At 44.2% G+C, this 11,485-nt stretch overlaps 1 long non-coding RNA gene across 1 annotated transcript; it reads right to left on the reverse strand.

The window, feature by feature from the left end:
- Positions 1-3,511: 3,511 nt before the first annotated feature.
- Positions 3,512-10,388, reverse strand: LOC135285060 (uncharacterized). The gene is made up of 2 exons (XR_010350073.1): positions 7,383-10,388; positions 3,512-7,112 (listed from the first exon to the last, which is right to left on the reverse strand). It is a non-coding gene; the product is annotated as an uncharacterized LOC135285060 (long non-coding RNA).
- Between the last annotated feature and the right edge of the window lie 1,097 nt (positions 10,389-11,485).

The raw sequence follows: 11,485 nt of genomic DNA on the forward strand, positions 1-11,485 counted from the left end.
AAATTTGGGGGAGAAAAGGATTTGCTAGTCAAGAACTTCTTCTTCCATGGGAACACTGCAGAAATCTTGTCCTGGGTAATGTTGTCTGATTGAAAGACAGTGTGGGCTGAACTGTGCTGTTTTGATCCAGCCTGAAGCAGGGCTGTGTTAATTGTGGGAGCTTAGAGCTCAAATTCAGGGCAAATGGGGAGTGGGAGCAACGTACTACAGGAGGCCGTGGAGGGAAATTATTTCTGTGGGAACAAGGTGCTCCTGAGGGTCTGGCATATCATCCTGCTGCTTCAAGTGCCTTGTGTAGAGGACTGTGAACCACAGCCTCTCTGAGCAGAAAGCTAGAGCAAATGAAGTACTTGTTTAATGCCAGCACAAAATTGGAGGAAACATGTTTGATGGAAAGGAGGTGAATTAGTCTGATCAGCCACCTCTGCATCTGTACAGCTGCAGCAGCAAAGCTCATCCCCAGGTATGTTATGTGTTACACGCAGGTATGTTAGGTACAACTCAGTTACTGCTGCCACACCGGTGGGTTCTTGGTCCAGCTCTGAAGGAGCTGCAGATGGAGGAGTGTGGGCTGGCTAACGATGGTGTGTGACTCACTTACCTCTGCAGTACCTTCACTCATGCACCCTTCCCTGTGACAGCTACAGCCAGCCTGTAGCTGCACAGATAAATTAACCCAAGCAGAGACCAACTGGACCAGCCTAAGTTCATGAGAGAATAGAAGTAAACAATGGTATGATAATGATCGGTCAGATTCAAATTCAAACAGGGGGCTGTGACCAATCCCATTGAATCAGGCCTGCAGACATCATTGAGCTGGGTGGTGCTAAGACTAACTAATCAGGTGTGTGAGCTTGGGAGATTCAAAGGCCCTATAAAAGGAGCTCTCAGCAATAAACTTCGTCTGTTTCTATGTGAACTTTGGTGTGTTCTTTTGCATGCCTGTCTCCAACCTCAGTGACATTGGTGACCCCGACGTGACACAACAAGCTGCTGTGGGTACTGCGGGGAGAGAGAGGGCAGCAGTGATTGCTGCCTGCAGCCTGTAGGGTGGCAGAGAGGGGTGGGGAAAGCCACAGGGCAGTGGAAATTGCTGCAGAGTCCCGGCGGAGCAGTGCGTAGTGTGGAAAGCTGTGCAAGGTGGCAGAGAATGCCGTGTGGGTCTGGACTGCTCTGTGAATAAGAGACACTGCTGGGAAAAATGGGAGCATGGACTTCAGTGGAGGAAGACTCTGTTCTCCAGGTATAGACTTTTTTTTAAAGAAAAAAGGGACAAAATATGATGAGCAGGCTTTGCTAGCCTTGCAGGCATGGTGTCAGAGCCATGGACCAGACATGACAGTAGGGGCTGTCCTGGACTTAAAAACTTGGGAGCCAACTGGCAGATTTATACTCACAGCACCCTCCATAGGTGACAAGACTGCCATTAATGTGATAAAGCCCTGAAGGCTCATTGTGGACTTGCTAGAACAATTAAAGACTGAGGGGGATGCGAGGACAGTGGAAGAGCTGCTGTGGGCACCACCCACCACGGCATGTGGCGAGGACAGGGCACCTGGAGAAGCAGTGGAAAGTGTGGACCCCACACTGGGAACACAGGGGAGGTGTCAGAACCCAGGACATTCCTCTGCCTGCCCTGGATGGTTCGAGACCCTGGCAGGGGGCTCAGAAACCTTGACACAGAGTCAAATACACCTGTGCCTTTGATTTTAACCCATGGAAAAAATTACCAGCTTTGTATGAAGAGGTACAAGCCACAAGAGTTTAAGTAGAATGATAATTAATTTGTCACAGGGTGAAAAAAGTAGAATTTTGGGGATTTTAGAATGAGGGTTCAAGAGGCAAGATGGAGGAATCTGGATGTGTTCTGCCCTTCTTCTTCTTGTCTTCCATCTTTTGCTGTGATGATGACACTTTTGGATTGGTTTAAAGTAGGGACAGACTGTCTAACATAGGTGATAGGTATTGGAAACTTATTGTAAATAAAGTACACATAGTTGAGAGTATAAAATGTTAACACCACCCCAAGGGTGCTCAGTGTGCCACTAACCGACCTGCCAGACAGACCTGAACGGGTCAGAAAAAGAATGTTATAGATAAGAAAAATAAACAACCTTGAAAAGCAGAACCAATGCATGTCAGCTTCTTTGGTGGCGGGGCTGGGAAAAAGATTCTTTAATACCTCAAGAGCCATTCCAGCAATGCAAAACCTGAGGGAGGAGGATGTGAAACCACACGCCGAAGCTGCCCTGTGCCGGGACGCCTCGCCTGGAAGTAGATGTTATTATACATATTTAATTAAGCCAGCATTGTGCTCACCGACTCTACAAATCACAAGGATTATGTTAAATTAACATTAATTCCTCTGACTTCTGGACAACCTGCAGTGTATCACCTTTTACAGTCGATGACTCAGTATAATAGCTATGCAAGTGAGTAACTTAATCCCTTCTGACCTCAAGAAACAACTTCATAGGTGTCCTTAGATAACAAAATGATCCAATTTTGATAACTCTGATATGTAGTGCTGCAAACTATTGAGAGGAAGAGCGGATTTGTCTTTACAAACAAGCTGTGGGTCTGCTGGTAGATAAAACTAGAGCTGTGAGATAAAAAAAATAATGGGAAGGATTCCACTGAATGATGAATGGCAAAAGATGTTTGCTTTTACAAATAAACTTTAGGTTTGCTGATAAATTAAATTAGACATTGAAAGATGAAAGAAACAATGGGGAAGAAAAACCCCTAAAATTTCATATCAATTAAAAATTGAAAGGGAGGATTATACATTAGAGGGAAATCTTTGGTATCAGGCATTTCAGGAAGTCTATACCTCTCAAGTACCTCAGCCAATGGGGAAAGAGAGAAGGGAAATGAGGCCAGGAAATTGGGATAAAAAGGACGCTGCATCCTCCAAAAATTTGAGAGATCCCAGGGAATGCCCCATGGCCTTTCCCTTTATTCTAATAAAGTAAAAGGACTCCTCTGTCTCCCTTTTGGACATAAACCTCTGATGTTTGTGTATTAATTTTCCTAATGCTATCTATATTCATAGTGCAAAATAGGATATATTTATATCTATACTTTTGGTATTATAACTATACAAACAGATTCTACAAATACAACTAAATAATGTTGTTAACATTGTATCTATCCATCAAATAATAAGATCATGACCAAGCGAAGAAGCCTCCGGACAGAACAGTTTACTTATGGCTTTACTCAAGGACCTCAAGAATCAAATATTTTGAAGATATTACAAACACAAGGATGTGTCATTTTTAATCATATACGAAAATGTGACCTAACTGAAACATGGGATTTTCCTTTTAATAGTTTTGAATTGGATTGTTTATGACAAAAAGGTAAATAGTCCTTTGAAAGAGGTTGTATATTAAGTTTTGTTTCGTCGGGCCAGGGTTTTATGAGCCTTTAAAAGAAAACTTAATACACACAAAGGATAGCTCAGCTATTACCTTTGGAGGCAAATAATGAGCAGGATGGCTTCTGCTGCAGTGTTGGAAACCAAACTGTTTAATAAAAGGAAAAACAATAAACAGAAAATCCGATCCAGGTACAGAGGTCTGCTCCTGGTAAAACACCTTCACAAAAGCCTCGCAGTTTTTTTGTCTTCTCTTTTTCTACCTGATGGCCCAGGCGGGATCTTTTGGCTCTCATCCAATTAGGTGACCCTAAGGTTTTAGTGAAGTCTCTGGGGTCCTATAAGGTGGCTTTTCACCTGATCGTTGGGAGAAACTTCTGGGCTTTCTTCCTTTTTTGGGGGACAAAGGCTAGTTTGTCCCTCTCTCATTGGGGGCATCCCCCTACACTCCTTCATCTCACCCTTTACTATACATTTAGAAAGAAAGAGGAGAAAGGAGTATAGATTAGAATGCCAATAATTTTTGCTGCCAATTCTCTATCTTAACTTTGGTGAAGTGTTTTTCCAGGTAGGCTTCAAATTTCTGGCTATATGTGTGACTTTTACATAGAGGTAGGTTTAACAACTTTTTTATCACAACAATAACTACAAAACTTTTTCAATGCAAAACTTTCTTGTAAACAATTTTAACTAATGCAAACTTAGAAAACAGTCTTTGCTTCTATCCGTGGCTCAGTTGTTTGTGCATTCTTCTTCTGGTGCCGTCTGCTGCTCTCGGATCGGCTGCACTTGTGGCTTGACATTCTTTGCAGGGATCCATCGAAGACCTGTGTTTGTAGAAATGCATGCAAACCCCCGGCCCCATGTTACAAGAGGATGGGGTCCTGAAATCTGTCCTGTCTCTGGATCCTTGATGAAGACTGGTGGTCTTTCCTTGAGCTTTGCCTGACTGGTATTGCTGAAATGCCTGAAAATTGGTGGTACCTGCTCCATAAAGGAATTGTTTAAGAAGTTAAAAACATATACAGCTTTATTCAGCCTCTCTATTGTAGAAAGCACTTCTGTCCCCCCTTTTTGTCTTTCTAGTATCATTTTCAATGACCTGTGTGCTCTTTCTACAATAGACTGGCCTGTGGAAGAATGTGGAATACCTGTGGTATGTTTGATACCCCAAGTTTTGAAAAACTCTTGCAATTTATTAGAAATGTAGGCTGGTCCGTTGTCAGTTTTGACTTCTTGAGGAATACCTAGGGATGCAAATGCTTGTAAGAAATGTTTAATCACATCTCTACTTTTTTCTCCTTGATGTGCAGAAGCAAAAATTGCTCCTGAGAAGGTATCTATTGATACATGTATATGTTTGAACCTTGCAAATGACTGATATTGAGTGATGTCTGTTTGCCATATCTGCAGGCTATTTAAGCCTCGAGGGTTAACTCCTGTTGCTATTGCTGGTATAGCTAATTTCTGGCAATCTGGACATGACTGAACAATTGCTTTTGCCTGATTCTGAGAGATGTTAAACATTCTTACTAAAGCAGGTGCATTTTGGTGATAGAAAGCATGGCTCATTCTTGCTTGTTCAATAACATTAGGAAGTGTGTGCTGGATTGGCATGGCTAACAAATCAGCCATGGCATTTCCCTCTGCTAAGAAACCTGGAAGAGAAGAATGTGAGCGAATGTGCATTACAAAGTAAGGTTCTTGTCGAATGGAAAGAAGTAAGATTAACTGTTTGAGCAAACTATATAACTGATCATTAGCAACTTCTTTTAGCAGAGATCCTTCTGCTCTTTCCACCACACCTGCAACGTAAATTGAATCTGTTACTAAATTAAAAGGAAATGTGAATTTTGAAAAGACCCGTACAACTGCTGCCAACTCTGTAATCTGTGCAGAACCATCTACTTCCTCAATATCTGATTCCCATTTTTTTGTCTCTGAATTCTGCCAAGCAATCACAGATTTTTTAGACTTCCCAGAACCGTCTGTAAAAAATGTGATTGCCTCAAGGGGTACATTACTTCTTAAAGGCTTATGAATTAATTTTAAAGATGAACTTAATAGCTCATGTTTGGGACAATTGACTGAAATTTTTCCTGCAAAATTTTCCAAAGCAAATTGCATAACTTCTGAATTTTGAATTAACCATTCTAAGTAGATGGTTGTGACAGGCAGAAAGATTTCTGCAAAATCTCTTCCTGCAAGGGAAAGCATTCGAGATCTAGCCTTGATAATCAATTGTGAAATAATTTCAGGGCAAGTTGTTATAGTTTTACCCAATTGACGCGATAGGAAAACCCACTCTAAGATTATCAGATGGTCCTTCTTCTCTAGATCCCACTGGAATATCAAACCATGAAGTTGTGGACTCTCCCCTAAAACTGCAAACAAAAAAGACAGGTTAGGATTATACCGATGAGCCTGACGTGACTGGATGGCTCTCATCACTTTCTCTAAAGCATTTTGAGCTTCTTTGTTGAATTCTCGCGGTGAGTTTAAGGCTGTGTCTCCTCTTAACAAATCTCCCAGAGGAGCCAAGTCCTGATTTGAAAGGCCTAGTAGTGGACGAAGCCAGTTCAGAGTGCCTACAAGCTGCTGCACTTCATTCAAGGTCTTTGGATTTGTCCTTAGCTGGAGTGGCTGCGGAGTTACCGTTTGTTCTGTGATCCTGTATCCTAAATATTTCCAGGGAGGAAGTGTCTGTATTTTTTCTTTTGCTACAGTGAGTCCTGCTTTCTCTACTGCTGAGATGACCTGATCTGTTGTCTCCTGCATTGATGCTTGGTCCTTTGCTGCTACTAAGATATCATCCATGTAATGTAATATGAGAGAATTTGGATATTGTGCACGAACTGAGGAAAGTATTTTTGCAACATACCACTGACATATACTCGGCGAGTTGCGCATTCCTTGTGGAAGAACGAGCCAATGATATCTTTTCAAAGGTGCTTGCTGATTTATGGATGGGATGGAAAATGCAAATCTTGGTGCATCGTCTGGGTGCAAGGGAATATTGAAAAAACAGTCTTTTAAATCAATAACAGTTAGCTTCCAATCTTTTGGAATCATAACAGGAGAGGGTAAACCTGGTTGTAAAGAACCCATTTCTTGAATTACTTCGTTAATTTTTCTGAGATCCTGTAACAACCTCCATTTCCCACTGTTTGGCTTTTTGATTACAAAAACTGGAGTGTTCCAGGGACTAGTAGTTGGAGTTAAATGACCTTTGGTTAATTGTTCCTGCACTAACTGCTCTAAAGCAGCAAGTTTCTCTTCAGGTAAGGGCCACTGGCTGACCCAAATGGGTGTGTTAGATGTTCATGTAAGTTTTAAAGTGTTATGTCCATCAACAGCTTTTGTTAAAATCCAGTTTCTAACCTGAGATGCCATTGTGATAAAATGTCCCGTCCCCAAAGAACTATATCAGCTCCTACAATGAATGGTCTTGTGGTGGCAACACGACCTTCAGGCCCCTCAAATGTGACTGCGTGCGAGCTTCGAAAGCTCTCACAGTGACCACCAATACCTGCTAGCTGATCCAGCGTAGGCACGATGGTCCAGTCCTGTGGCCATTTCGATCTCGATATCAGAGTGACGTCTGCTCCGGTATCTATCAGGCCAGTGAGGGTGATGGCTTGCCCGAGGTGCTTCAGGACACAGGTGAGCTGAGGCCGCCCGCGGCTGATGTGCCTGGTCCAAGCGATGACAGCTGTGTTGTTCTGTGACTCTGGTAGGAGGAAAGCTTGCGCTATGGTTAACCCTTTGGGTAAAAAACATGGAGGGTCTAGACACAAAGCTAAGACTGTAATTTCTTGTGAACAGGTGACAGACAGCACAGTTGGAATGACATAAAAACCTTCTGCATGGGATCTGCTCACTCCCACTATTAAGAACTGACGTGGTTGTGGTTCAGGTCCCAGCTGTCCTGTAGACACTGTGTGAGCAACAGCATTGGTTAGCATCACTGGCTGGGCTGTAGACAGCTCCAGTCTGGTACCTGGGGACATTGTGGTCGGAAGTCCTGCAAGGATGTGTTGCAGTTCTGAACTTGGTGGCCTGTGGTGGTCTCTGGCCTCTGGTGCAGTGGTTTTTGTATCATGGCACGCCACTGCTCCGTGCTGGGCTGCACGTTTCCCGGCAGATGGCACGAAAAACCCTGTGCTGGGTAAAAGCTGTTAGTATTGTGACAGAAACCTCTGCATCCACTGTTTCTTGGCAATGGCCTTCTGCGGGTCCTAGGACATCCCCTTTTAAAATGACCTCTCTGACCACACGAATAGCACGAGTCCCTTGGAATTTGTTGGTTCTCAATTGCACCTTTGAATGCTATTAAAGCTTCTGCTAGGGTTTGTGTTTGCTTTTCTACTGCTTTTTCCTGCTGCTTTAGGGTGTTTTCTTGAGCTGTTGTGATGGCACTGGCCAATACTTCTGCCTGCATGGCTGCTGCATGCTCAGGGGTGCTCAGGCGGTTGCAAGCATCTACTAGCTGTGTCAGGGTGGGCTCAGGATCCTGTGGTAATGTACGTAATGCCTTTTTACAGGTTGGGTTTGCATTAGAAATTGCAAGCCGTTTTAATAACTCTTGTCTGGCTCGATCTATTGGAATCTGCTTTTCTAATGCCATTTTTAAACGGTCCAAAAACTTAATATAAGGCTCATCTATGCCCTGTTTTATTTCTGTGAAATCTAGTTCTGGCTTGTTGCCATCAGGGACTTGTAACAAAGCTGTTTTTGCTGCTTCTTTGACATCCTGCAATACTTGTCTACTAAGAGTTCGGGCTTGTGTTTGAGGATCTGTATGAGCTCCTTCACCTGAGAGCTGATCTATAGTCAAATTTGCAGTAGCTGGAGTTCCTGCATAACCTCTTAAAAGGTCGTTTAACAAACGTTTCCATGCTAGTTCCCACAAAGAAAATTCTGTTGGAGATAGCAGGGATGTGCAAAGCTGTTTTAGATCATGTGGAGTGAATATGTTTGCTGTGAAGGTGGCCTGTAATAGGCTTCTGAAATAGGCAGAATCTCTACCATACAGACGAGAGGCTTTGCAAATCTCTTTTAACTCAGCAAAGTTAATTTGTTGCCATGTAGCCCTGGGTCCCGGACCTGCAGTGTATTTCACAGGAAAAACCTTCAATTTCGATGCAATTTCCCACTCTCCTTCCTGAACTGCATCCTTCCTTATCCTCTGCCAGGTATCTGTGACTCTCTGTGTGTTAAACTCTTCCTTAGATTGTTTGAAATTACATTGTGGAGCATAGGAATAGTTTGTTTTTTGTTCCGGCAAGTTATCGGACATGGGCGCCGCCATTTTGGACAGGGTCAGTTCCGGCGCATCACTTCCGGTTCCCACGCTCGGCAGAGAGGGGGTGTGCCGTCCTGGGCTGTGGGCGGGGAGCAGGGGCAGGGACACCGACCGGGCACCGCCTAAAAAAGGGGCGCGTCCCTGCTCCGATGGACAGGAGCTCAGGGAGCAGCCACCCAGGGACTCCTGGGAGTCCGAGGAGCCACGCCCACGAAGGGCAGAGCTGGGCTCGGGGCTATAATGGCGATTGCCACGTGCTCTATTGTTCTCAGACTGGATTCTATCGGCTCGGCTTTTTCCAGTTTTACTGTCAAAATTCACCGATTTTGAACGCCAAAGCAAGGTTTTGAGAGGAGATAGAGAGGACTTTGCTCTGGTAGGGTTTTTGGAAGACGGGTTTTGCAGACAAGCCTGGCCAGGGCTGGTCTGCTCCCCCCTGTTTCGGGATGGGGTCGGTGGGGCAGGCGGGGGGGCAGCTGGCCTGGCTGCCTCCCGGCCTCTCCACCGGGGTTTCTCGGCTGGGATAAAGGAAGGTTTTTGGGTCCCCTCAGAACTTCGCTTTCTCCTGTCTTCTCTGTCCTGCCTGCATTCTGCTCTCTCTCTGGTCTTTGCTTGCTTTTCATTTTCCATTATTACAAATTTCAATACCGTCCTTAATATTGGACGCAGCTTTAAGTTGGACTTCTTGTTCTTTTCTGTGTTATATAATTTCAGTCCAACTGAATCCCAGAAGTCTGGATCGAGTTTCTGAGACATGTCTGAGTTTGGGAATTCTTTTAAGACCCATTTTACAAGCTTTTTAAGCTGTTTTTTGTCAAACTGAATATCTTGGATTTCCAACTTATAATTAAAATACGAAAAAAATTCCTGCTCAGCTACTGACAACCGATTCCCCATGGTGAAACTCACCGAGTCTTCTGGTCGTCCTTCTTGGTATAGACTTTTTCCCGGGTCCTGGGTGCAACAGTTTCAGCTTAGCCGATTCACAGTATCCTCTGAGGGTGTGTGCCGTTTGCTCCCGTCCCGTCTGAATTATAGCCTCTTCTTCACCGGTATGAGGCTTCGATTTGGGATTCCCTCTAAACCTCAAATCTCTTCTTCTGAGTTTTCTTTTTTAACGCGACAAAAAACTCAGGTGCAGGCCTGCTTCCCCAAAAACGCAAATACCAAGGAAAATTGTCCTATTTTGATTGAGGTAATCAAAAATTCCTAGACCATCTTCCTCAATATGAGAAATTCTGTCCAGGTGCCACGTATTAAGTTTTGTTTCGTCGGGCCAGGGTTTTATGAGCCTTTAAAAGAAAACTTAATACACACAAAGGATAGCTCAGCTATTACCTTTGGAGGCAAATAATGAGCAGGATGGCTTCTGCTGCAGTGTTGGAAACCAAACTGTTTAATAAAAGGAAAAACAATAAACAGAAAATCCGATCCAGGTACAGAGGTCTGCTCCTGGTAAAACACCTTCACAAAAGCCTCGCAGTTTTTTTGTCTTCTCTTTTTCTACCTGATGGCCCAGGCGGGATCTTTTGGCTCTCATCCAATTAGGTGACCCTAAGGTTTTAGTGAAGTCTCTGGGGTCCTATAAGGTGGCTTTTCACCTGATCGTTGGGAGAAACTTCTGGGCTTTCTTCCTTTTTTGGGGGACAAAGGCTAGTTTGTCCCTCTCTCATTGGGGGCATCCCCCTACACTCCTTCAGTTGTATATGTCACTAAATGCAAAATTATTCCTGCAGCTCTAGGGTGTGTTACACCACACTAGCATTCCCCACTCACCAAGAGGACAAGCTCATTGCAGGTGATATGGTACCATTGTGTGCCCTGTATCACTGTGAAGGTGGTGGCGATTCTCTTCCATGAAGAACAACATCCTCTCATTTTTCCAGCAATCCCCAAAAGCCAGCAGTGTGCCTTATTCAGGCTCCTTCACAGCAATGCAATTACTATTGCATGAAAGCCACGGCTGCCCATGCTTTAACAGCATTGCAAATTACACTCATAAATTCAGAGTGCAGCTAATTGTTGTTTTATGGAGTAGATGTTCTTTTGGGGAAAAAAAAAATCTGTAAACACTCTGATACCCTGCTGAGCAGAGGGCTATTTATCCTGGGTGAGAAATAGCCTTCCAGAGCAATGTAAGATGGGTCAGACTTTGCAAGGGCACTCTCATTCCCCTGATGTGGTTCTGGGCAAGTGTGATCTGCAAAAGGTTGTTTTTTTTTAATGTGGGATTTCACCTGCTGATAGAGTAATGTGCCTTGTGATTACAGTGTTATTACTTTTTCTGGAGACTCATCTGGCCTGGCTGAGATCAGGGCTCCCCTGTGCCACCCACTGCCCTTGTGAAGGGGAAGGGTGCAGTTGGTTTGAAGGATTACACTCAAAGTGGATGTGACTGGCAGGGGACAGCGGTACCCAGATCGTTCTGCAGGGGAAGTGAGATGCTGGGCAGACTCTGCTTTGTTTACCAAGATACTCTTGTGTGGCATTTGTCACCATTAGGAGGTGCCATGAGAAGGTTTCTGCTCTTCATCTATCTTGAGCTTGTCCTGAAGATTGATGGGAGAGCCAGAAATGAGCTGCTCTGGAGACTTGGCCCAGAGCCCTGATCTTCAGTGGCCTCATCCTGCACATGGGCAAATCAGTGGTGAAGCAGCAACCCCATTTACTTGGGACTTGTTGAAGCTTCCACTGCTGGAATGGCCCTTGTTATGTTTCAGCTCTCTACATTCAGACCCTAACACCTGTAGGTCAGCCAAAACCTGCCAGTTCTTGTGGTGACTGTCCCACTCCCAGGC

Source organism: Passer domesticus, chromosome 22, assembly GCF_036417665.1.
Source record: "Passer domesticus isolate bPasDom1 chromosome 22, bPasDom1.hap1, whole genome shotgun sequence".
Classification (NCBI taxonomy): Eukaryota; Metazoa; Chordata; class Aves; order Passeriformes; family Passeridae; genus Passer; species Passer domesticus.